Below are 21,794 nucleotides of genomic sequence, written 5' to 3'. Positions count from 1 at the left end.
AACTCTAAAGAATCAGGTTACCAACTCATAAGAAATCAGGTTGCCAACTCATAAGAAATCGGGTTGCCAACTCATAAGAAATTGGGTTGTCAACTCATAAGAAATCGGGTTTCCAACTCATAAGAATTCGGGTTGCCAACTCATAAGAAATTGGGTTTCCAACTCATAAGAAATCGGGTTGCCAACTCATAAGAAATCAGGTTGCCAACTCATAAGAAATCGGGTTGCCAACTCCAGAATCAGCATCATCATCTCACTGATATGAATAATATTATTTACAATTGTTGATCGATTTTTCTCTTTTCTCCTGTATTTTATTCTCTAGACTTCAGGCTTCGCAGATAGCCTAGAATATACGCTCCTGGGCTTGAACCCCTAGAAAAATTTATGGCGACGCCATACAGGAAGTAGGACGAAAGTTTATTTCCTTTGATTCCCATATTTTCTTCCCCGAACAAGAGTACATCAACTCCTGCATGGCTGAAATCGAGAATGGGTGGAACGATTGGTTACCTTTTGTACCATTAAATATTAATTAAATTTAACTCATTTACCTTTATCTCTCTATATCGTAACCGTGCCAAAAACAACAACAACAACAAAACTAAGTTGAGCGTTTCCTCCATCTCCCCATAGCGTAGTGGTAACATCGTCGCCTTGTAATCAAAGGACCCGGGTTCGATACTCGGTGGATGTGGAGACATATTGTCGCTCGGATCCCACTTTAAACTGTAAGTACGGACGCAATAATCCCATCAAGGCTCGTACCCAGGGGAGGTGCCATCCCCCCCCCCCCCCCTCGAACTATGAATTAGTTAAATGTGAACCTAGAAAAAGCTACGAAAATAACCTCTACGATTTTTCAAATTAAAGATTTCGATTTTGTCCTTTCATAAATGAGTGGGTTTATTGTGGAGAGAGCCAGGCTCCAGAAGTCTGCAGTCTTCAATATTGGGTAGTTTTAGTTTAATAACCATTGATGCAAAACTACCAGACTTTTAATACCTGTCCCGACTTGTTTCGTGGCAGCCGTGATGCAAAAATGTCTCCTTTTTTCTTCTTTGTTAACTCACATTTCGACATGTTTTTCTTTTAGTTGCTAATATGTATAATTTACTTTATAAATATATTATTTTCTGAATATAGTATTTGTCTTTAAACGACTGTCTTGGTGATTGTTGTGTGGGGGGAGGGGGGAGCGTACATTGGCGACTTGAATTTTTTTTCGTTAGTTTGGATCATTATGTTGCAACTCTACAATTGCACTGTTAACTCTAGCTTTAATGTTACAATAGCATTGATGGTCACATCTAATACTCCAACAACATCTCGCTGACCACCGTGGGGGGAATGGTTAGCACAGGGGCTACTACCGCAGTGGTCGTGGGTTCGAATCCCGGCCTGGATGGGCATGGGTGTTGTTTGTGTGTTCCTTCATCAATTTCATCATCGTCGCGATTAGACAAAATTGGCAGAAAAGCGACGTAAAATAACCTAATTCAATTCACCACACAACATTTTTGATCTGCCCTCATTTAAAAAAATCCTGGGTACGGCATCTACTCTAAACAGAAGTTATATAAGCCAGGAAGTTGGGAAAACTATGTAATGATGCGATCATTACTGGATCCTTTTTATGTTATAAATTGTGTATGCCTATGTCTATGTCCTGTACGTTTGAGTTCTTGGCCGTTGGGGAGCGGTAAGTTTCCAGTAACGGTTTAGGTCATTAGCGGGGCCTATAAAAGGAAGGGAAGGCAGCAGTCGCTCTCAGATGTTTCGGTGCAATTCGGCGAGGTAAAGAGGTGTTGTTTCTCTATGGGGCGAAGCGAAGAATCTTTCTTGATAATATGAATAGGCGGATACTTTAACTTTCTTTCTTTCTTTTAATACACACACTTGCTCTTTTCACACTATCCCAATAGTTTATTTCATGTGGGAAACCGGGTACACAACACACATACCTTCAGCCACCTTTTTTGGTACTGAGGGTTATATTTTTTTTTACTCGTGGAGCCAGTGGCTACGCGAGTCTACACACTCTCTTCGGGAAGGGGGGACAGGGTACACCGGAATGTAATTTTGCGAATAACGGCCAAGAATTAACTTCTGTAAATATATTATGAATAAACCTATATATATCTAAAAGGAAATGGGCGTTATACTATAATTTGAAGAAATACGTGTCTATTGCCTAAACTAGCATCCACAGAACTTCAGGTACTGTAAGTTTTGAACCTCGGGACAAGGATTCAAAAATGTATGGTTGTGTATATTGTGTATGTTGCTGAGAATCAGCTTAAAAGCACAAAATATACCGTTACAACTATCACGCGTTTTTATCTTGACCTACCTGTCACGTGTAGCGGCGATTAATTTACAAATCGTCGCGTCAGACTGCAACACTGTCATCAAGAGTATTACAGTGTAGCAGCACATCAAATTGGAACAAGGAGAGGAAAAAAAAGAAGAAAAAGACGTAACAAGCCAACTTCTACCCACACACGCAAGACAAGCAGACTGGCCTGCCGTTTCTGCGCACGCGCGCTACGTCGCAGAGCGATAAAACCAATGGGTGTTCGCTTCCAGACTTTAGTACTCGCGTGGCCGATGGTGTTTTGTTGTTGGACGTTTGCCGTGCGCTCCCGTCAAACGCCGCTCTTTCGATCGTGCTGGCTTCCGTGTGTTTTCGTTTGTCGCAACCTCTTTTTCACTCCTGTCCTTTCATTCCTACACAACAGCTGAATGTGTTAACGTCATCGTACACGTTTCCCCAGTGCCGTATTGTGAGTGGTTGTTTGTTTACATCCGAACGGAAGGATTGTCCCCAGGAGAACTGATGACGTACCACGTGTTACGGTGTCTTGTGAATGGACCAGGTGCCCGGCGCCTAACCTGCGGTTCTTGAGAGGTAAGTGACCCTCCGAACGGGATTTGTGTCCCATAAATCGTCTCTGCTTAAATGGCTTAATTAGAGCGTCGGCGGCGAAACTTGAAAGAAACTTTGAAAACAAGGCCAGTTGACATGGCTATATTCAGGAAGGGAGGAGGGGATTAAAATTCTGTACCTTTGCGGCAAGTGAAGAACATTTTGCATTGATCCTAAAACATTTCAAATTTGTTAATCCCAGAGTCGTTAACGGTAGAAACCTTTATTCGCACACTTCTGAAACCTGACATCAAAAAATTAGTTTAATGCACGTGAGATGAAAACAGCAAAATAGGAAAGAAATTATACATCTACAAGACCATTATAATGCTTTTAGATATATATCTTACAATACAACATATTGTCAAGATTGGAGGCTTTCCCGTAATGGATAACGCTGTCAAGGGTTTACGGGTTCGATCCCGACGGACGCGCCTTGCTCAGTGTTACGAATCCACTTTAAACTGTAGGTTCAGCACCGATTGGCCGATGTAATATTGACTTAAAGAAACAAAAATCAAGATCGTTAACACAGTACAGATTCCAAATATTATTAGCGATAACCTAAACATTGTAATTATGATTTTTAAACAGTGATGTATATAATGTACAGTCATGGACACTGCCGGCTTGTAATGAATACATTGACTTTCAATGGAATCGTTACAAGCCGGCAGTGTCCGTGACTGTACAAGCGATGGAACCAAACAATGTTATTCTGAGACAAGCTAATGATAATAAATTAATAAGCACTATTATCCAGTTTTACGATTATAAAAGTAAACTAGTTTTTATATTAACGACCTTCTCTCTCTCTCTCTCTCTCTCTCCTCCTTCTTCTTCTTCCCCTTTCTCTTTTAGAGAGAGATAAGGAGGGAGAGGAATAGAGAGGTGGAGGGAGAAAGATTGAGAAAGAGAGATTTATCTCTCTCTCTCTCTCTCTTTCTCTCTCTCTCTCTCTCTCTCTCTCTCTCTCTCTCTCTCTCTCTCTCTCTCTCTCTCTGTCTCCTATTTTTATTATCGTAATTATTAGTTATCTCTTTTCTGTGTGTGTGTGGAAAGTCATGTTCTTCCTTCTGGATGGATAAATTTAAATTACACACATCTTCTTTACTCCCTCTATTAACAATTTCGAGCATAGTGGGTCGAAATTAAATTGCCATATTTCAATGACGGTCTAGCCATGCATATGAAAACTATTTCTAAATTGCTAATGATTTTCCATCTCCTTATCAGATTATCCATCTTGGATATAGCTTGTTGAAAAATGTCTTAGATATTCAAATAACCCGTGGCTCGACAGCCCTTGAAGGGCCTAGGCTGATCTCCCGACTGCAGGTCTCCCTCCCACAATCCTACCTAGAGGTGTGGAGTTCTTCAACCGGTTATGGGGTGACTTGGGGTCAGCACGTCGAACCCCCAGCATATTAATACTCCAGAAACTCGTAGATACATTGCAGATATGAAATTGCTATATAAGATCATAAATGGAAACTTAAGATGCAGCATCCCACTCCACGAACTCTCACTCAGAGTGCCTAGACATAAAAGACGGAGCAAGGAAACTTTCCACACTGCAACTCCCAGGCTCTCACTCATACAACGTTCACTATTCCATAGGCTACCGAATAAGTTCAATATAATCTCAAACCAAATAGATATATTCACTTCATATTCATTTTTTATCAGCAACATAGAAAAAATTGTACATAAGTAATGCTTTTGTGAAACTGATCTTTTTACCTTGGTACTTTTCTTGGCTTGTTTTATTTTTGTTTATTTTATGTTATCCGTTCTTTTGTTTTTAATCTTAGTCTATTGTTTTACTGTTGTTTCTTTCTGGTTTAAAATGGCTTCTGCTCTACTGGAAATTTCAATAAATAGATAAATAAATAAAATATAGGAGATTTCCGAGACTGCGTAATGCTACTCACTCGCAGCTCCCCAATTTCCTCACGATGGTGGGTTGCCACCTGTCCTATACACAGGCCGAGAACCCAAGCGGACTCGAACCCATGCCGTCCCGCAGTCGGAGTCCAAAGCACAGCGCCTTCATATTCAAATAGAAAGATAAGTTGTAATCGTGGATTCCAATCTTGCATATCCTAAATTTTTTGGCGCATACAAATAATTTAATTTGTAAAGACAAAATATTATGTTCGTCTAGTAAATGTCATAAATTTAGTTTTGTTAAAATTATTATCGTAAATGAAAACCCAAAAATGGACATTTTTTTTGGTAGGTTTTGTTGTATTAGAAGATCGTAAACAGATTGATTTAAGGGAGACAATTCTAGTAATTGTGATTGCATAGGCGGCTCTAGAATTTTTTTCTGGGAGAGGTACAGAATATGCTGTAAGCATATGATAAGATGTAACTAACACTGGAAATATAATGTGCAGATTTTTCAACAGATTGCACACACAAACACACACATTTACATATATATATCCAGACAATTACGAGGGGGGTCGTTTTAGATCCAATATGTGTTCAGATAAATTAACGGGACTGGATCTTCAATGTGGAATCCGAATCACTGTACAATGTACCCCCACCAGGATATGAACCCTTTGATTGTGATTATAAGGTGATAGCATTACTACGTTTTTGTGAGAAAGTAGTAGTTAGTTATACGTTATTTCTATTAACAATACGAATGGATAAGCTTGAAAATTCATTTCCTAAAGTGCATCTGTAGCAAACATGAGGAAAATTTGACATTACAAAAATTTGAAACACTGAGGGCGCCGTGAAATAATTCTCAGTGATCTCTTGATACGTTGATTTGGTGTTTTTAGTCCACTTTATGCACAATAAGGCTAATCAGGACTGAACCTACAGTTTAAAGTGAGATCCGAACAACTTGTGCCTCCACGGGGAATCGAACTCTGGACTCTTTGATTACAAGGCGACGACGCTACCACTGCGTTTCCGCTCTTGAAATAAGCACTATGTTTCGTAAAACACTGAAATTGTCGATTAAATAAAAAAGTAGAAATTTTTGAGGATGTAGGTCGGTCTCCGGTCCCATCAAGAATTCGTTTCAATACGGATTAAGCAAATGATTGTTGACGAATGGAAATCATGCAAATTTGATCAAAATTGCCTAAATTAGTAAAGGCTGGCATGTTTTTTTTGCATGGCTATCGAAAAGCTTAGCTGAATATGCACATTTTGGAAATTTGTTGTTTTCCTGCCTCTAGACTAATCGCGACGTTGAGGATGAATGATGATTACATGAAATTGATGAAGTGGTCACTCACAAAGAAATGCCCATGCGGGACTCGAGCACGGAATATTCGAGAACGAGATAGCAATGGACACCTGAATTAGCTGAACTACTGAAGTTGATAAGGAGTTTGAAGTAAGTTAGTTAGTTCCAAAGTTAGTAAGAAATTAAGTTCTTACCATTTTTGCAACGAAAAGATTCAAAAATAGTTTTGTTCTTTTCGCAAGAGTGAACTTTTTGAGTTTCTAAGGTGTAATCATGATCCCACTTAGAAACTTCATGTATCACTGAAAGTCTGTATTTCCTATCGGGTATTACGTAGTGTTAACGCTGTCGCCTTGTAATGAAGGAGTCTCTGGTTTGATTTCGGTGCAGGAAACAGGTACATTGTACAGCGGATTCCCCTTTAAACTGTGGATCTAGTTCCGATTAGCCTATGTGAGTATAAAGTAATATTTAAAAAAACTTTTGTATAGAAAACAACGCCCACTCTCTGACAACGTGCGTTATAATTTCGGCCAATTGTTGATTGATATCTAAACATCATGGATTACGTATTTGTGAAAGTAATTTAGAAAATAATATTAAAATATTCCAAATTTAGAACCAATGTATTATGCGTTTCTGTTGGTATCGCAGGTAACAAGAGGCGGAGATTTCAACATAAGTTGAACCGCTTAAAGAGGTGTAGGGCTTTTTCGAACACTCTCATCGCAAATCGTCGATTAAGATCATGTTCCGAGTATAAAATTAGTAAGACGCACAAGTTTCTTCTTGTGGTAGGTAGCTTTACATCATGTTTCAACTGGCAGTTGGCGAGAACTTTCACCAAAACTTCAGCTCTAATTGGATGAAGTCGATCTCCTTTGCGATTGTATGCGTTATTTCACGGTCACTAGAGCACTTTGGGGAAGTTTGTTGGAATCTTGGAAAGGACTTGGGACAGAAAGGACTGTTCCACGGGCGATTTCTTTGAATCTTGCATTTTCCATGAATCTTGGAGTGGACAAAGAAATTGCTAGCTCTAACTAAGCTGAACTTCCCTCTTGCTAAGTCATGAGTTGAGCTAAATTAGTCAAGAAGCAGAAGCAGGGGTGAGTTAAAAAGACTCGAAACTCCTTTGTCGTTCGACAAGTCCAACTTGAAAAGGAACATGGGACTTGCACTACATAGGACTTCATAAAGGAATGTTTTGGATTCGTTTAGGCTCAGTAATTGCGTCTATTTTTCACGTTAATTCAATTTAGAGGAATGATCTCGAGTTCTTAATTCGTGTATATATTCATTCGCACACGAAGAGAGCTTTCGTCTATTTTCATTTATCTCGCAGAAAATTTCGAGCATTTCCTTCAACTCAGTGCGTCCGAGATAGGTAACGAACCCTACAGATGAAGTCGTATAAGGGCAGGCGAATTTCTAAATAATATTATGCATTTAACAGTTTTATCCCACTTACGCGTGCAAGATTACGTCACGAATGATGTCGAATGAAAATCCCTGAACATAAAATGTTGTGTGACGGATCCCCCTATGCATGGGCGTATTAAAGGAGGGGGTTCAACTGGTCCACCCCCTCCTTTAGGTTCAGTAAAATTACCAGATTACCTGTTCTATCCGATATGCGCAGAGACTTGTTCGTAAAATTGTCTTCAGACTTATTTTGTTCTCATAAATTACAAGCGTATAGAACGGGATACGGATGGGAAAGAAATTAATTCCACACACCAGATGGGACTGCAAAGCAAATGTCTGCAATTTCCTGAAAGTTTCGGAATTTTTCTGGAAAATACTCAGAAAACTCCTGACATTTTACAAATTCTATAATGCCCCAAGTAATTTCAGCCCGAAGCAGCTGCTTGTGAACTTATAGCGCGAATATTATAATTTCATTAGAAGTTCCCGATATGGTTTGTTACCATTCTAGATTTAAGTATTCCTCAGGTTCTATTTTTTTTTTGATAATTTGAAATTTCCCAACTGTTTGATAATCCCGAAAGTCGATAAACCATTTTCTAAACTCTACATCGGAATGGGAAACTTGTCTCTATTGGAGATTGTAACTGCATCTGGGTTAGCTTCAGCTATTAGTGCTTCAACTCTCTCTGGGTTGAGTTGGTGTGGATTTAGAAAAAAGGATAGTTGGTGAAGAATATGATGGTGCTGATGTAGTGGGTGGTAGAATTAAGGGGGGTGAGATAGATACATAATTTCAGAGAAGTGTCCAAAAGCAATTTTTGTACATTGTTCAGCACATATTTTAACCCTGGCTATTGCCAATTTCTGTGGAATTTCTGCGATATTGAGACTGTCAAATCAGTTATATTTTTCCCCCTCGAGTCTTCTCAAAGGAGCAGCCCCCCGTGGTTAGCACATCGTGGGTCCCGGGTTCGAAACCCGGCATGGGCGTTTGTGGGTGCCCATTCATCAATTTCATCATGTCATCACTCATCCCGATCTTCGGAAATTAGCCACAAGTGGCACAAAAGGCGAAGTAAAATAATGCAAATAAATCAATCAATCTTCTCAAAGTAATTTGGTTGTAAAAAATGCAGTGCAAGATAGCTAGTGAAGTACTGTAACGTTCTCAGGTTGTTCGACACAAGATGGACAGAAAAGTATCAATACTCAGTAGGGTGACTTGTGAAATCGTATACACTAATAGTATAAACTTTACTGTTGTCCATTTGTTGACCATTTTGTAGTAGAAATGAACCCAAGTTTCTCTGAACACAGTCAACACATTGAAAAATTGCAACAACTTATTCCAATATGAAATGCCTATTCCTCATTCATTGGAACAGTGTGTCAAAATGTTGGATGGCCTGGTTGATATTTTTCACATTTTGAAATCTGAATGAAAAATGTGGTGTGGCAAACAGTAATTGAAAAGACATGTCCAGGGTCTGCATTGTAGGCAGTAGAAAATTGTGACAAACTCTTACTCAAATATGCACAAATTGTTGGTGATCTTGGCTACACTGCCAGTTTCATCTTCAACAGCCGAGAGGATGCGTTTAACATTAAGGAGGTTGAAATAATGTCCTCACAATTCAACGGGAGATCCTCGACTAATGGACCTTGCACTGTTAAGTGTAGCCTACATACATACGAATATTAAAATAACAGAGATGATGTTATTTTCAATTTTGTAGCAAGAAAAAAAGATAAAAGTGCTCCCCTGTGCTTAGCACCACGCCATGAAGGCGTATAAGTGGTGTGGGGGTAACGCCCCACACTTTCTTGATCCGGTCGTGAGTGGGGGTGATGTGATCAGCATCACGCCCCTGACCGCCTTTACCCTCCCAGGGTTTCCCCCAGGTACCCATGTCATTCGACGCTGGGTGGGCGCCGGAGCCGCTTTGTAGCAAGGAGGAAAGACTAATTGTAATTCTTTTTTAGAGACTGGGATTAGCTTTTTCAAAGCATTTTCTGCTCATTTTATGTAGAAAAGTAAGAAGTTCGTAGATAGACTTAATTTAATAAATATGTGACCTTTTATGTGGTGGCAGAGTGAATTTTGATAGCCAGATCATACCTAGGGACGCTATACGTCTCGGATTTTCCGGGACAATCCCGGAATGGTATCATTTGTCCCGGTGTCCCGAATAGTTTCTTCGGGATGCACAAATGTCCTGGAATCGGGTGGGAAGGAAGAAGTGATTAAGACTAAACTTTCCTGAACTTTATTTATATTTTAAAATTTTACTTAAAATTGGACGTAATTTTAAAATGCTCATTCTACAAAACAATCTAACTGTACATTGAACCATTCCCTCTCCATAATACAAGAGTTATCGAGTTACAAGAAGGTACTGCAAACCATGTTTGACGCCGCCGTTGATTTGGTGTTTTAAGTCCACTTTATGCACAGTAAGGCTAATCGGGACTGGACATACAGTTTAGAGTGGGATCCGAACCACTATGTTCCTCCACCGGGTATCGAACCCGGGGTTTACTATAAAGAGTCAGTGCTTGGGTGCCTCTCTGTTCAGTCCACAGTTTTCAAATAAAGTTTCCACACAATGTGGATGTAAATGACAATTATGTTGTACATACATGCAACCTCCCCCCCCCCTCCCGCTCTCTAACAAGCTACCGGTCAGTAGTGTCCCGGATTTTCACTTTTGAAATATAGGAACCCTAATTGAACCAAAAGTTGAACCCCTCCCCCTTACGTGAGCTATATATACGCCCATGCCCCAATGCAAATCCTTCTTTGACGGTGCAGATCTTCAGTGTTTAAAGGAGATGGTTTGCGCTGGTGACAAGATTGTTCTCGCCTTGAAATGGCTGAGGGATATGTGAGAGCACTTTACTGTTTTCGACTAGACAATAAGACTATTTTTAGACTAGAATATAGCCTAGCGTATATTCTAGGCTAGCTAAGCTATCTGCGAAGCCTGAAGCCTAGAGAATAAAATACAGGAGAAAAATCGATCAGAAATTGTAAATAACATTATTCATATCAGTGAGACGATTCAGGAGTTGGCAACCTGATTTCTTATGAGTTGGCAACCTGATTTCTTAGGAGTTGGCAACCTGATTTCTTAGGAGTTGGCAACCTGATTTCTTAGGAGTTGGCAACCTGATTTTTTAGGAGTTGGTAAATTTATTTCTATTCATAGCCGAGGACCACGTGACATAGTGAGATAGCCCAGATCTTGGAGTCAGTGTACGCAACTGTTAACAGTTTATAATTGACAGTCGATGAAGGCCTCTACTTTACCACCAATCTTCAACACCGCTATAGGCCTCCTTGCAGTGGCGGCGATTGGGTTCCAAAACTGGGGGGAGGGGGTGCAAGGACAGTTTAGTTTCCCTTGACACATAAGGTTTAGCATAGTGCGAGAGCAAAAGTGGCAAGAAATGGGGGAATGCCATCCCCCTCATTGGCGCCACTGCCTTCTTGTAACAGCAAGCGTCACATCTTGTCTGTTTTTTCAATGTTTTGTATGATGTTGTACTATCTTTGCGAATTGAGGTATGTAAGCTAGAAAAATGCGATTTTCATGTTCCATATTCATGTATAACACCATTAAGCCTTGTTTCCATGATTATGAAAAACTAAATATTCTGACCAAGGCAGTAATTTATTTTATTAAAAACATAAACTAAACGTAACGTTTCAACCTTCTAGCAAGGTCTTCATCAGACTCTGTATCAAGACTTTTGTACAGGGAGGTTATTTCAGTCGTTCACCGCCAGCGTGTCGACCGTTCGGCGGGCTCTTCATGCAACAGGTCCCGGCAAATTGCGTTCAGGAAGTCCGTAACAGAAACCGCTTGTTTTGTAATGTTTCCACTTTTCACAATTACAGTTACAATTACAATTGAAATAAGCACGTACCTTGTCGCAAGGATGCTGTGTGTGTGTGGAAAAGGTGTCCTCCCAAATACAAATATTTCTGGCACCTTATTTCTGACAGAAAATCTTAGATTAGACATCGTTACTTTATCGTCAGTTGTCAGAAAGGGAAGACAGCATCCCGGCGCATAAAGCAAACCGAAAGCGTAAAATGATATTTAAAAGTAATAATAATGATGATCACTAACCTCCTGTGTTATAAGAGATGTTGAAAATGACCTCCTTTAACAGCAATACAACACGTTTCTTAGGTTCAAGAGATCCTGTCTATCGTAATTCCCTGACCACTTTTCTGCAAGAATTCGTTTTCACGTAATTATCGTACATAAAAACTCTCTGTTCAAGACTATATTTGTTTAACGACATAACTAATGAATGAATAACAATTAACACACAATAAAGCACTGGCCATGAGTAGCACATTACAATAACACAGTATAAGCAACACGTGTACTGATAAACGCAAACAGAAGTGAACATGAACGTACAATGACGTCTGGTAGCCGACAGTGTTGCTAACCATTTTTCGGCAATGTCCCTACAGACGTAGTCAAAATGTCCCTACAACTGACCAAATGTCCCTACGCCAAGTAAAGCGACTAAAAAAATTATCACCTCATGAGCATGCAAAACAGAAGATAAAATATACACATTTACTTACCAAATCTTTCTGCTCTGTGCTTCCACAATTAATGAAGGAGCGAATTTACATTTGCCTATCCTAACTTAACCTAACCGTACCTGGAAGCGGCCCCGGCGCCTACCCAGCGTCGAATAACATGGGTACCTGGGGGAAACCCTGGGGGGTAAAGGCGGTCAGGGGCGTGATGCTGATCACATCACCCCCACTCACGACCGGATCAAGAAAGTGTGGGGCGTTACCCTCACACCCCCTATACGCCTTCATGGCGTGGTGCTATGCACAGGGGAACACTTTACCTTTTTTGTACCTGAATGGTTCGTGGGGCTATCCGTCAATGGTTTGTTGGGCTACCCGTTTTTCGAGCCCAAATTTTAACTATGTTTGCCTTGCCTAACCTAACTTAACCTAACCTTACCGAGAATGCTCAGTGGGGCTATTCCTGAATGGTTTTGCGGTAATTGTGATTACGAACCGATAAAAAATATTTTTTTCGTAGCACTTTAACATCATCGAAGACGCCATTTTAGTATCCTGTAATTTTATGATTGATGTAATGTTGCCAAATTTACCTGTAATCAAATCAGTTCTTCTACATCGTGATTGTCGCTGTCACATGTAAGCACGTTCTTTGGGCAATATACTGAAATGAATAAGTTTATTAATTAGCCCTCCTGCACACTCCACCTAACAATCTGTATAACATTAACAACTTTTTTACTGTTCTCTTCCGCTATTCTTACACAATCCATGCTCTCCAAGTATGAAATCAACAGTGTGGCAACGCTGTAGACAGCGTAACTAATTGTAATTTGTTCATATCAACAAATATGGCTACCATACTTGTATACGGAGAATCATTGCGAGAATTGAAATGCTTATTTTACAACTTCTACACGTTAATTAACATTTTTTCCCCCTCACCCCAACATGTTAACTTGAGATAAATCATCACGAATAATTATTTCGTGAGTATAAGACGTAGCATAGAAATTACAGAAGGGTCCGGTATTGTAAATTCTTGCCTTAATGAATAATAGGGGTGTGCGGGACAGAATTTTTTGGGTCGGGACGGGATCGGGACGGTAATTTTTTTAAATCCCGACATTCGGGACTGAAAAATTTGCAATTTCCCGACCAAATCGGAAAATTTTCGGGACGGGAAATGTTCGAAATTTCCCGAAGCACTGGAAATCTCGAATTTTACAAGTCATTTTCACTTTAAGTGATTGTTTTTGCATTTCTAGAATAAAAACTTACAATTTTCGATAAGTTCCAGAAACTTACAAGGCAGAAAACGTCGAGAATTAACGACTTTTTAAAGTAAAGGATCCCGCACACCCCTAATGAATAACGTTGAGTCGTTTACTGTTGATTATGTTATTTGAAGTCATACATGCTGCTGCTGTGCAGAGATAGATGTTGGTTGGTGATGCTGTATTTCCTGCAGTCTTTAACAATTCTGGTCCCATTTTATTTCCCTTTTTTGTTTTTGTATCACTTAACATTGAAAATATTCTTTCCGTTTCCGCTTTAGAATGTGGCAATGTTAGCACTATTTTCGCGAGAGTGGAAATGTTTTCAAAAAGGAACTTGCCTTGAAAGTTTTTGGTAACCGATAACATGTTCCAAAATTCTGATGGAGATTTGTTAGTTAGTTCTTTTTTCTCCTCTTCGCTAAAGTATCCAGATAAACTAATTCATAAAATGTCATTTACCAAGATTGAAAAAAGTAACTACGTTTTCCCTCATTTGGCAAAATCTGTCCCTACGTTCCTACGCTGGCGAAATTTAGTGAAAAGTCCCTATGCTTAGGGACATGTCCCTACGGTTGGCATCACTGCCGACACGTGCAGTATGAAGCGCCCTCTCGCGGCTGACAACTCACCCAACCCCCGATAAGCTGCCGGCGCTGTCGCGACAACTGAGGATAAAGTAGCGATGACTAATCTAAGATTAGATGTCAGAAATAAGGTGCCAGAAATATTTGTATTTGGGACAAGGTACGTGCTTATTTCGTGGCCGCGGTGGCTCAGTCGGTAACGCGTCTGACTACCATGCTAAAGGTCCCGGGTTCGATCCCCGGCCGGTTCAAATCCGGGAACTTTTCTAACGGTGAAAGCGGCCCCGGCGCTCACCCAGCGTCGAATAACATGGGTACCTGGGGGAAACCCTGGGGGGTAAAGGCGGTCAGGGGCGTGATGCTGATCACATCACCCCCACTCACGACCGGATCAAGAAAGTGTGGGGCGTTACCCCCACACCCCCTATACGCCTTCATGGCGTGGTGCTAAGCACAGGGGAACGCTTTACTTTTTTTTACGTGCTTATTTCAATTGTAATTGTAACTGTAATTGTGAAAAGTGGAAACATTACAAAACAAGCGGTTTCTGTTACGGACTTCCTGTAATGCAATTTGCCGGGACCTGTTGCATGAAGAGTCCGCCGAACGGCCGTCACTCTGGCGGTGAACGAACCTCCCTGTACTTGATACAGAGTCTGATGAAGACCTTGCTAGAAGGTTGAAACGTTACGTTTAGTTTATGTTTTTAATAAAATAAATTACTGCCTTGGTGAGAATATTTAGTTTTCCATATTCATGCTTTTAGTACATTTTACCTTTTGTATTAAACAGTTTTTTTGTTCATTTGTACTACCTTTTCTATTTTAAATCTTGTCAATACAATGCATCTATTATCCTAACATTCTTCTCAATATAGAAGAATGCGATCTCAAGCTTTCGCGGTGAAATCCATTATATATTATATACGTTACCCCCACACCCCCTATACGCCTTCATGGCGTAGTGCTATGCACAGGGGAGCACTTTACCTTTTTTTTACCTTTTTTACGTATATACTACCATAACTTCATGCAGTCAATATAAATCTGTTAGGGACAATAGGGAGAGATTTATGCTTCAGCAATTAAATCAAAGTTTAGAAATCTATTGCTTTAGTATAAAAAAGAGCATATTATACGGGTGTCCCAGAAGTCTTTCCCTGTTTACAAACTTTATTCATATCCGCTATATGTAAGGTAGAGATGTGAAAGTGGTGCCAAAATGTTGGAAAAATAACCAAGTTTTTTGTTGCAGGTTTGAGTAACGTGGCTGTAGTGTAGCAGTGTCGGTGCCCAGAAAACCGGAAATGTTCACAAATCAGGAAAAAGCTCAGCATGTCCTCTTGTATCACGAGACCCGGTCACCAATAACAGTGCAGAGGAACTTTCAAATGTACAGTATTCTTTCATCAAGAATATCTGCCATCAATAAATTGGTATTCCCAAATCCTGTCAAGTACAAGAAACATTGTATGGAAAGATGCCACCCGATGTCAAGAGCATTAATTCTGGATTCCTTGGCACTAACACTGCTACACTACAGCCAAATTACTGAAACCTGCAAAAAATAAACTTGGTTAGTTTTCCAACATTTTGGCACCACTTTCACATCTCTACATTGCATATAGCGGATATGAATAAAGTTTGTAATCAGGGAAAGACTTGTGGGACACCCGGTTATTTTGTATTTGAACTTTACGTTACAATTAATGTCCTCTAAGCCTAGTGCATTTTATTTAGTTAATGAAAATTGCTATTTTTCACAATTATAAAATTCAATTAAAATAATGAAATATGTTACACTTTTGGTACATACTAATCTGTTCCTTGATAATTACCTACAAGTACCGGCACGTTTCTGTACTTTTCGATAAAACCTCGTGTATATATATATATCTATCTATCTGTGTATATATATTACACACACACATACACAGTGAACACGTCGGAGTACCCAAGGTGACGGAAACGCAAGAGTGTTGGCAATAGCGTGCAATTTCCTCTGCACATTGCGAATGTTGTTTATGGTGCTAATGTCAAGGAGGTCATTAAAATTCGCCATAAAACACGTGACAATGAGAGAGTGAATAGGACACTCAAGGTGCCTCTTTACACCGTGTTAGATTAATGCACTTTTATGTGAGCGGGACGACACGGTTGGAGTTGCTTTTCCAATTCCATCCAGGGAGTCTCTGAAGGTTAACGATCTCTGTGCTCTCAACAACAGAAGCTTGGTCTTTTGTAATTTTTTTCTTCCAGGCCAATTTCATCCTTTTCTCAATATTGACATACACTAGGGATGGTTATGCATACTGTCTAAAGTTCATTTTTATCCATTTTTTGACCTTCAACGGAGACAAATCTCTAGTACTTATGGCCCGGATGGTTATGCACTTAAGCTGCCCCCCGTGGCGGAGTGGTTAGCACATCGTGCTACGACGCCAAGAATCCCTTGTTCGAATCCCGGCCTGGACATGGATGTTTGCGAGTGTCCATCAATTTCATTATGTCATCACTCATCCCCATCTTCGCAAATTAGCCAAAAGTGGCACAAAAATCGAAGTAAAATAAAGCAAAACAATAAAGTTATGCAGTTAAAATACCTACAATATGCACGAAAAAGGTGCAAAATATGCATCTTACATTTTTTAATGTTTTCTTTCAGTCACCGCAAAGCGATGTAAACACATATTTGTTATTTTTTTTTGCTCACATGATTTAAATGTAAAAGTTGCAGTTCTGAATTGTTTCACAGAATCTTGTTTACTTCACAAAACTATTTTATAAATGAATGAAAAATTACAATCCTTACAGATGATGATTTTACTTGATTGAAATATGGTGTCTGAAATTTTCAACCTTAAACTTCAATTTTTGGCAACACTGTCTTTTCTCCGGAAATCATCGCTCTACTTCACAAGAAACAGTTGGACAACATTGAAAGGCAACGGTATCTCACACTTCAAGTTCAAGATCATCTATATACAATCCATTGCATTGTTGTCGTTTGCCTCTAAAGGAGAGTAAAAGTAGTTGTTGAGTGTTTCTGCGAGGAAGACAGAATAGGTGTTTTCCTTGTTTTGCAAAGTTATCTCACTTTCTAGACGTAAAATACAATTTTAGTAATTGTTATTGGTTGGCTGTGCACTGGCATATGCACTTATAAAAAAAATGCTTTGCATATGCAATATGCAAAATACATAACTATCCGGGCCATACGAATAATACATTTTATAGTATACATACATACCCAACATATCAAATTTCAACCTCTCTTCCACATTGTTCGCCATGGACCGCATTTTGCAGACCAAGAAGGCTCTGAAATCTAGACATATGATCAGTATAAACCTCTTTGACGCTCGTGTTGTGTTGTCACTATATCTTCGTATGTGAACCAGAGGAACGTAACTCCAAAAATGCTGTTTTGAATTTTGTTTAAATAAATTCGTCTGAAGAGCTATATTTCGAGTCGGATCAACATATCTCCGCTTCTGATCCTTAACAGTAAGGTAAAGTCACGTATCTCCAATTTACTTACTCTTTTTAAGAATCAGACATATTCCTAAGATACATTATTTCCTCTCTCCCATAAATTTGATACATTGGAGTTCCGTCCCTCCGGTTCTCACACGACGATATGTTTGTGAGTGGCCTTGCAACCATCTCGTATTATAAACATTCATCCTAATTTTCGTGATTAGCCAAAAGCAGCAGAAAACGTAAATAAAATAAACTAAACAACTAACATTTACACTCTATTTTTATCTTCCTCGCACACACACGCACACACTCAATCTCACACCCTTCCAGGCACGTTGTGGTTCTGAACCCACTTTAAACTGTAGGTCCAGACCCTATTAACCTATCTGTGCATAAAACGGACTTAAGCAAACAAACAAAACAATACACACTGAATCTCGGACACATTCACATAAACATACATAGAATACATAGTATACTAGTACGCATATATAGCTATACAAAACAAATTAACCGCCTAACTCTACTGATGATTTTAAGGTATTTGTTTGTGTATATTGTTTGGAACGTACAAAGTACATATCACATACATGTACACCTCAGTTACTGAAACATGCAAAAATGATAAGCCATTTTTAAACTTACTTACGATTTTATAGACCTTTTTACTTTATTTATTGATCCTACTTTGTGAAGGTATAGGTGTAGTATGTCTCCACATTGGAAGAATGTAGGTGTGATATGTATGTATGTTTCAAGTTCTTTATTTGTGTATATTTTCTCTACTTTACTTTCTTGTTAACCACGTTAGGTTAGGTTAGGTATGGTTAGGTTAGGTTATGTAAGGGAAACGAAAAAACAAGATGTGTATATTTATTTACCTAACTTAACCTAACTTAACCTACCGTGGTTCACAATGACGTAAAATATTTGCATTTTAACTAAACCAGACTTCCATTTCACATCTTAATATATTAACCAATTATTCACTTCCTCAGCCTCACTCACTGATTCATCAACACACAACCTACTGAACTAAGAAACTGAAAGTTTAGATATGTCTTGCTCTTATGACGTAAGCACCCACAATTGAGGGATTTTCCGAAATACAATCCCTAGGGAGCGAGGAAAAGTGTGTTCAACTTTTTGAAATTTTTGGTACGTTTACAGCTCAAACCTCTGAACCTAGAAACATGAAATACTTAAATAATAAACAAGCCCTCAACAGATGGCGCTGTGTGTATTATACATCTCGATATGGTTGTTTTTGCGGAAATATATATGAATTGAAACATATAATATGAGCCTGGGACAGGTCGCTAGTAATGTATAAACTCCAAGAATACATGATTTTACGGATACAACTAGTCTGTGGTTTTCTAACTAAGTGTGCAAAATCCCAATATCAACAATCTTGACTTCGATTACTTGATTTCAACATTGATTTTGTGTCAATACTAGAAAAGCTCTGCTACGTTGTTGGTCATATAACAGTGCTGCTAGAAAGAAAGCTCAATATTGATTGTAAACAGAAAAAAATAGAATTGCAAAAATGAGCTATAGTTTCTGTTTCTTTCCTGCCATAGACTTCATGCAGAAGTTAAATGCTGCAGTGTTGTTCAATTTTAATGCCACTTCAAAACAAATGAACACTTCTTATCTGGTGGAATATCAATGCACAAAGTCATACGTCACACATGGATATTATGGTGGCATGTACCGCCACAATCCTATTGTTAGTGGGAAGTTTATTTTCCTTTCTTTCACGGTGCTATTAAACGTAGATAAGGGTTTTATATGCTACGTGATACAAGCACTAGTTACGGTACAAAATTACCCAGCCCTTGCACAAATATGAAGTTCTTCTACAGGGTATCTTCATTATTCGTAATTTAGTTCTTGAATTGCGTTCCATCACTGTCTGGCTCGTATTTAAATCCAGCTGCATCTGAATTTTGGCCGAGTGCCAATCTTGCGGTGCTTCTTGGATAAGACAACATTCTCCCCAACACCCCACCTGCTTGCGATTAGAGTAAAGAGCTATTCAGAGAGTGAGGCAGTGTCCGAAAGGTGCAAGACCATACTTGAAGCGAGCATCCTCCGAGTATGGTTTTGGAGTGCGGTCTTCAAGTCGTGGATTGGAAGTGTTGTCTTTCGAATTGCACTTCGACTGCAGCGCCAAATACGATCAGTTGATAAAACTGAGGACACGTTGTTTTCCCCACGTTTTAAACACTTGTTTTTCACCATAGAAATCACGTTGCATTTTCAAATGTTCGTACACATACATTTCCACACATTAGAAGCACTTTAACCAACAACTTGCTGACCCATAACGTATATTTAACGTGTCTAGCTGGCTTTCTATCTCCGCGATTTTAAACAAACGAACAGCGAGTGAGGAAATCACGTGACCGAGTCAGCTTCCATCTGCACTGCGAGCTATGCACTTGCGTACTCCTGTTCTTGGCGCTTTCGAACTGTAGTGACGTCACTTCCGCCAAAACCATGCTCCAAGTACGTACTTCGTACCTTTCGGACAGAGCCACAAATAAGCTTTTGTGTATCTTATTTGGTTCCAAGGATGAAGTCTGTTGATCAAATTGTGGAAAGCTCAAGGCAACGCACTAGCGCTGGTGCCTTGTAATCAGTCTTGGTTTCGATCCACGGACAAGGTTCATTGCATAGTGGTCTAAACCGTAGTCCTAGTTCAGAATAGCCTATCAGATATAGTGGACTTCAAACACGCTTTTGCATTTTTTTTTCCAAGGCCACGCTTAATCTTTGGGCTAAGCCTGCAAAGTGTCCCGTACCGTCGCCTTACGGTGTAGAGTGTCATGCTTCGGGCTCTGGCTACGGGACGTGCGTAGGTTCGAGTCTGTTGGTGGAAGTGTCGCAACTTTTCTCCTAAGATTTAGGCCTGTGTATGGGAGCGGTGTCCAACCACCATCGTGAGGAAATTACTAATGAGTAGCGTAACCTGGTCATGGAAAGCTACAACAACAACAACTGGGAGTTCGTCGTGCTGACCACACGTCACTCCACAACTGGTTAGATGATCTCCAACTTCGGTAGGTGGATGTAAGGCCTGCAGTCAGTAGGTAAGCCATGCCCCTCACGGGCTGTTGTACCACGGGCAAAGTCGTTTTCGAAATGTGGTCTCCTTTTAAAAAAAAACGGTATGATGTTTCAAATTCTGAAAAATTACATCCGTTTAGGATTCTTATATCACATTCAAGTGGATCGTCGTGTGGTTTCCTTTCTCTATTCTCTAGATGTGTCATAGAATATTGGTTTACAGGGTCACGAAACTATCATAGATATACAGGGTGTCCCAGAAGTCTTTCCCTGACTACAAACTTTATGCACATCCGCTATATACAAGGTAGAGATGTGAAAGTGGTGCCAAAATGTTGGAAAACTAACAAAGTTTTTTTGTTGCAGGTTTGAATAACCTGGCTGTAGTGTACCAGTGTCAGTGCCCAGAAAACCGGAAATGTTCACAAATCAGGAAAAAGCTCAGCATGTCCTCTGGTATCACGAAACCCGGTCACCAATAACAGTGCAGAGGAACTTTCAAATGTACAGAATTCTTTCGTCTAGAATATCTGCCATCAATAAGTTGGTATTTAAAAAATGGAATTTATCTTCATTGCCAAATCTTGTCAAGTACAAGAAACATTGTATTGAAAGATGCCACCCGATGTCAAGAGCATTAATTCCGGATTCCTTGGCACTGACACTGCTGCACTACAGCCACATTACTGAAACCTGCAACAGATAAACTTGGTTAGTTTTCCAACATTTTGGCACCACTTTCACATCTCTACATTGCATATAGCGGATATGAATAAAGTTTGTAATCAGGGAAAGACTTCTGGGACACCCGGTATATCTAGACACAGGAAAAGCAAATCACACGAAGATTCATTTCAATGCTCTGGAAGGAGTTCAAAACAGTTTTCTTGAATTCTATTCCCTTTAAATTCAGATAATCCGAGCGCCATTGGTTTAAACATTTAGTATTGGGGACTGCTAAGCGCCGCTGACAATTTTGAACATGCCTGATTTCAATGTATGTGCTCAAATTCACGGGACCTGACCATATAGGCCTACAATTCACATATGTATAATTCAAATTCACAATTTCAACATGTCTCCGAATATCCTATCTGAGCATAATGTGGACTTAATTTTTATTTTCATAATTGCTACAAATTCCACCTGTTTATTAATACCTGTATATACTTATTGTGAAGTATTTTTAACCTTTAAAAAGAAGCATTGACTGATAAAGATTTGGG

General features: G+C 39.5%; 1 protein-coding gene across 1 annotated transcript in view; it reads left to right on the top strand.

Annotated features, from left to right (window-relative positions):
- The first annotated feature begins 2,611 nt into the window (after positions 1-2,611).
- LOC145999023 (guanylate cyclase 32E) overlaps positions 2,612-21,794 on the top strand; it is a 511,534-nt gene continuing 492,351 nt past the window's right edge. Inside the window, exon 1 of the mRNA XM_083135915.1 lies at positions 2,612-2,911. The gene's annotated coding sequence lies outside the window, so the exon portion shown is untranslated. The remainder of the gene's footprint in view (positions 2,912-21,794) is intronic.

Source organism: Lepisma saccharinum, chromosome 14 (genome assembly GCF_977018435.1).
Source record: "Lepisma saccharinum chromosome 14, izLepSacc3.1, whole genome shotgun sequence".
Classification (NCBI taxonomy): domain Eukaryota; kingdom Metazoa; phylum Arthropoda; class Insecta; order Zygentoma; family Lepismatidae; genus Lepisma; species Lepisma saccharinum.
Note: the sequence above shows the minus strand (reverse complement) of the source record. Positions and strands in the feature narration are given on the sequence as shown.